Source organism: Piliocolobus tephrosceles, chromosome 3 (assembly GCF_002776525.5).
Source record: "Piliocolobus tephrosceles isolate RC106 chromosome 3, ASM277652v3, whole genome shotgun sequence".
In the NCBI taxonomy this organism is placed as follows: domain Eukaryota; kingdom Metazoa; phylum Chordata; class Mammalia; order Primates; family Cercopithecidae; genus Piliocolobus; species Piliocolobus tephrosceles.
In genome coordinates this window covers 44,056,508-44,062,507 of record NC_045436.1, presented here as the reverse complement: position 1 = coordinate 44,062,507, position 6,000 = coordinate 44,056,508, and the positions used below count along the sequence as shown (strand labels likewise).

At 37.2% G+C, this 6,000-nt stretch overlaps 1 protein-coding gene across 8 annotated transcripts in view; it reads right to left on the bottom strand.

Annotated features, from left to right (window-relative positions):
• Positions 1 to 6,000, bottom strand: part of ZNF827 (zinc finger protein 827) — a 175,568-nt gene that overhangs the window by 100,597 nt on the left and 68,971 nt on the right. The window lies entirely within an intron of this gene.

The following is a 6,000-nucleotide window of genomic DNA, read 5'->3' as shown; positions in this document are numbered from 1 at the left end:
ACACACACACACACACACACACACACACACACACACACACACACACAAAAGACAGTTTTTAAAATGAGATGGTACATTAAAATAAGTGTAGAAATCCCCTCTAAAACATAAAATATATAAATTCTGGCCAGGCATAGTAGTTCACACCTGTAATCCCAGTACTTTGGGAGGCCAAGCTGGGAGGACTGCTTGAGGCTAGGAGTTCAAGATCGGTCTGGGCAACATAGCAAGACCTTGTCTCTACAAAAAAATAATAATAATAATTTAAAAAAATAAAAAAAATTAGCTGAGTGTGATGATGCACATCTGCAGTTCTAGCTACTCTGGAGCCTGAGGCGGGAGGATCACTTGAGTCTAGGAGTTCAAGGTTACAGTGAGCTATGATCACACCATCGCACTCCAGCCTGGGTGACTGAGCAAGACCCTGTCTCTAAAAAAATAATAAAATAAAATACATAAATTCTTGAAAAGCAGAATATTGGATTCAATAAATTTCTTCAGGGGCTCAAAAAAAGTTGAAATGAAAACATGAATTTTTTGATTTTTGGACTGATTAGACTGATTAGATCTACCTGTTCACTTTATAAGTGAGCTCTACATTTAGCCTTTTATGCAAGCAGGTAGAATCATAAGGAACTAAGTACAAACAGGTCTCACATCGTCTCTACCACCTAACTAGATAAATTCCAAGTCTGAAGGAGGCAAATGTGAGAAGGCAGTAACATAAAAATACAACATGTATTTTCCATCCTTATAGATTACTGAAGTCACACTGCTTAGAAAGCTTGCTAGACCATAATTTTCCAAGGGAAAATACCAAATAAGCCAATAAGTTTTTGCTCTGAGAAATTATTAAGCTAAAATCTCAAATTAATCTCACATAATTCTTTAGAAGAGTCTCCAACACGGTCTTAGATTATGTAGAGGGGAAGTAGAGAAAGGTTTTTCTCCTAAAAGAATGCCAGCATTGCTCAGGAATAATCATGAAATTTAACAGCAAAGAACATTGAAAAAAGTAGTATTATCTGAGGCTCACAGCCAACACTATCTTGATTTATTAGGTACATGTGCCCTTCTAAAAAAAGGTTCCCAGATACCATTATTTCATAATAAATTAAAAAGAAACTTCACTGAAGAGAGATGGTTCTTTTTAAAAAGTAAAATGTACATTTAATAGAGCTTTGTTCTCTGTCAGCTTCAACCTAAAGCATTCTTCTCAGATGGATGAAACTTATTTTTCCAATTAACCATTTCCTCAGCACAGTGCTTCTCAAACCTTAGCTGTCAGAATCGCTAGGAGGGCTTGTGAAAACACAGACAGCGGGACTCCCACGCCAGAGTTTCAACTAGGTCCAGGATAGGGCTCAAGAATTTGCATGTCTAACACTTCCTTATCCCCACAAATTTAATGATGATTCTGCTGGTCTAGGGACCACACTTTGAGAAGCACTGCCTTAGCAAATTAGACAGGTTTTTCTCTCAGACCTTTTTAGGAAGGAAAGATAAACAGCACCCAACACATTTCCACTCAATATTGAAATGACAGCAACCACCATAATTATTCCTGGACCTTTTGTGGTTTGTATGTATTGTTCTATTTTCCTATTCGCACCTCACCCTCCTGCCCTCCCTCCCAGCAATCCTACATGGCTAACGGCAGCAGCCACATCTGCTCAACATGCCCTCATCTCTAAATAGAGAAGTTTCCACTGTCGGGTCCCAGTTGAAGCCAAGGCACTTGGTTGGGATTTAGGATTGGGATAAAGACATTTCTGTCTGGCTATTCTTTTGAGCAAAGCATAAACTCAGAAGCTGCTGACAATTCTCCCTTTCCATCATGTGGCCTGGGTAACAGAAGAAGTCCATCTGTCGGTCCAGAGAGAAGCAGAAATGAGGTGGGGAAAGGGGTGGTTCCTTGGTTCCATATGGGCCTCCAGACTCCGGCTGCAGTGGAAAACCGATGCCCCACTGCATCCCTGCCCTTGGTATCCATAAGCCAATCCAAACCCGCATCTTCTACTAAATTCTTCTATCCTGCCAAAACTATCTGAAGAGGGTTTCTGTTATTTATAACCAAAGGGGCCCTAATTACAACTGTTAATAAAGTGAGTTCTTTTCTTCTCCACTTCAGTTCACCTTAGAGATTAAATTCACCTTAAAATGTCATCCTACTCAAGTTTACCTGTTTCTAAATATCTCCTAGCTGAAGCTCCATCTCATTTACGTGACACCCTAAACCACACATCACTATGTTATTTCAAATCTAGGGTCTGCTTGGATTCCTATACAAGAGGCAATTATAATTTATATGACTCTCCAGGACTAGGCAGGAATAAATGAATATAAACCAGAAATGAATATAAATCCTCTGGGTGAGCACAGAAAATTTTAAAACCAATAAACTTGTTTCAAATTAAGGTCTAATATGAAGTTTTATTTACCACACTAGAGAAACGCAAATGTTTAATTTTTCATTAATGTTTCTCTGCATAACTCCAGCTTTCCAACTATGTACTTTTTGTGTGTGGAATTCATATTTTTAAATGGCTTCTTATCTACTACTTCTAGGCTCACCCAACCATGCATGATACATTTTATATATGCATTCCCATGGAAACATGTAACTTCCCAAAGAAAGAAGAGGGCATTTATCTTCATCACTTTGCATCTAGCTACTTCTCTTAAAGCAAAGCAGAGACAAAGCAGACAAAATTTTGTGTCACTTTCAGCATTACATCATATCCGTGATAACACAGCTATCCCATAAGTTTGCAAGGTGACCAGACATTGCAAAACCAGAGTTTAAAGGTACTTTAAATATTTTACACTATCTAATGTTATATATCCTCTAAGTTGAACACTGAGATTTCAGCCTCCTTGAATGAAGACTTCTGGAAATTATCTTTGGCAACCATATGCTTAGCAAAAAGTCTGATTATTTTGGCTGCCTTGTGTCACATAACAACAAGTAGTCGCAGACTTCCAGTGCTTTCCTCAGAGTGTGTTGCTTTCTTTATGGCAATCAATTTACTTGGCCCAGCTGTCAGGCATTCAACTTCCCAATTAACAACTGGAAATAGAACTTGAACCACAGGAAGGAAGAAAGCTCAGATTTTCCCAAACGCACACTTAATGAAAAATTGAGCCTACTCTAGCTCATCTGCGTTTTTCCCGTAAAACACAAATGTCAATTTGGAAAACAATATATCTACAGAGGTTTTTCCACATAGAAAAGCTCCACATGATATGTGACTGGGGCAGGTGCCAAGTCTCCATCCTTAAGGAGTTAACATAAATTAATTTAAAACTGAAAATGAAGCAGCCAAAATTGTGGACTAGTTTCTTCTTAGTAATTCAACGAGAAGACTGAAAGGGTCTAAACTATAGGTCACCACTTCTAACCTCAAGGGAATAAATAACAGGGAAGAAAATTCCTTTTATTCCACATCTTAACTACTCCTTGGGTCAAAACTGAAACAAGGAAAAGTGTGCCCCATGCATCATTCTTGCATAACTAATTATCCTCACCCAACTCTTCCTGATCAAAAAGATTTTCCCCAGCACATCAGAAGACTACAAATGAAAACAAGCAAGGCAGGAAGTAATAGGAACTCGTGTTCACAAGAACAGCTACAACAAAGCTTTGGGGGTATCAGCCGAGACAAACTGGTGGTGCAGCCCTGACCAATTACACAGACGTTTTGGGAAATGAATTACTCTTGTCTATAGAGCAACAGAAATGATCATGGAAAAGGGTATCTGAAGACACAAGTCCTTTACTTGGATGTCTTTCAGGAAATGAACGGTGAAATTGTTAAAATTACAATTTAAGGAAAGAACATACAAAGTTTTTTCCTAACAACTTCATTCTTGCAAGAGCACTGCTCTATCAGTGATTAGAAACTCTAATATCCACTTTAAACCTAATTAAGGGTGAGTCCTCTTTAACTTGTGGCTTAGGAATGAAAAGATATTTGCTTTTAAGTCACATGCCTATTGTTATGACTACAAAACTTCTTTCCAGTTTACCTGACCATGGCCATTAGAGTACGGCAGTACTAAGTTCCAAGTGCAGATCACATGGATGGATTCCACTGCCCTGGATTACTTCTGACGAGACCACAGCATCTAAAGATCAGGACTGTGATGCATATCTCTTTGACCTAAGTCATTTGTACACAGAATGCTGAGGATTTGAGGATTTTTTTTTCACAGCAAAAAAAAAAAAAATCGTTGTCGGTCTTCAAACACGTTTTCATTTCCACATCATGAAGCAGGGGCAGATGCCCTTTGGAAACAGGACCATGTCATCCATTCAACTATTGCTGAACCACATAGCACAGGTGCTCAACCAAAGGCAACATACACATTTAGAAGGACCGCTGCTGTCCACAAATATCTTTCAATGTTCATGGCTGATAGACTTATTCTGTTTGGAGGATATTATTATCTATAAAATGATTCCGTACTTGTGTCTCAAATCTCATCATGCAAAAGGATTAAGATAAAATATTTTTCCTTAAAGAACATCACTCCTGAAATCTCATTTTTTGCATATTATCTTTTGGTGCTACCAGTGTTGTAAGCTTGTTGTAAGCTCTTTTGTAAGCTCTTTTGCTTACAACACTTGCTGCACAGTAAACTCTGAACTAGAAATATTATATACTGGAATCTGACCATAAGGAGGGAGACAGGGGTCACTGTTGGATAAGACTTCAAGTCACTGGAATGTGAAAGTGTATGCTATGGAGGAAGAATCAGAGCTATGTGACCTCTTTGAATTTACCAGAAAACAACAAATGTGTTACTCTACATCATTTAACATAGGAAGGAGAGTTCAAATATACAAAAAATGTGTTCACTTGAACACCCTTTATAAAAACGTTCAGCTTTTATAATAGTAAATAATACAATCTTACTAGACCTCTCATCTGCATAGGAGGTACTGTACTATCTCTGCAAAGTTTAGGAAGATGGAGCTATGATAAGGATGTAATGATTGCATTATGCTTTATTTATAACAAATCATGTTACCTGGAACTTCCAATGTGCTTTGAATTAACATCAAAGGAAAGAATTCTTAACCCCACCAACTGGTAAGTACAGGAATTTCAACTGTTCTGATATAATGACTAAGTAAATCACTGTTAATTTCTTACTTTCCAACCCACTAGTCAACCAGAAACACAGTCAGAACTGCTGATGAAATTACAGGTCTTAAAGGAGTCTCTCTAATGCATTTCTTGCTTTCATCCTCCAAGCACAGCAAGTTCCAAACTAAAAACAGCTTTTGATTCATATTAGCATTTTAAATATAGCTTCTAAAAATTACGCTTAAGAGGTAATGAACTAAGGATGGGATATGACTTGACAAGTATAATTATTGATATAACCCTTTTTTCCATGTTCTGAAAGTCCTATCTTTGAATTGAAAAGACTCCATGTTTTCACCTGTTTCAGAGAGGACATGGCAGATAGGAGATGATGTGGAAAAAAATCCAAACTATATGAATTTCAAATTTTAAGCCATTTTTCCTACATTTAATATGCTGAGATTACATTCAGATACTAGTAAAGAATGATTCATTAATCTTAATGATTCAACAGATTATTGTAATATTCCATTATAAAATTCTCTATCCATAAAATCTCTTATTGCCACTCTGTTGGTAATTACTTCAAGTGCCATCTCAAGTGCTTATGAAGTTAAGAAAAATATTTGTAATGGTGCTTAAAGAGTATAGTATAAATACACACAAAATGCCAGGTCCTCTATTAGGGAAGAATAGATATTTTGATCAATTAGCAGAAGAGCTTTGAACGTCATTAGAACCCATTTAAAATTATGGCCTCTATCACCTTAGAAAGCAGCAGTAGTTTCCAACAATTTGCAGTGATAGTCAGGAAAAGGTTGTATTTAATGAGATAGGTACACAGCTAATATACACAAACAAACTCACACACAACACAGGAATTTAAGCCAAGTAATCTGATCATTCC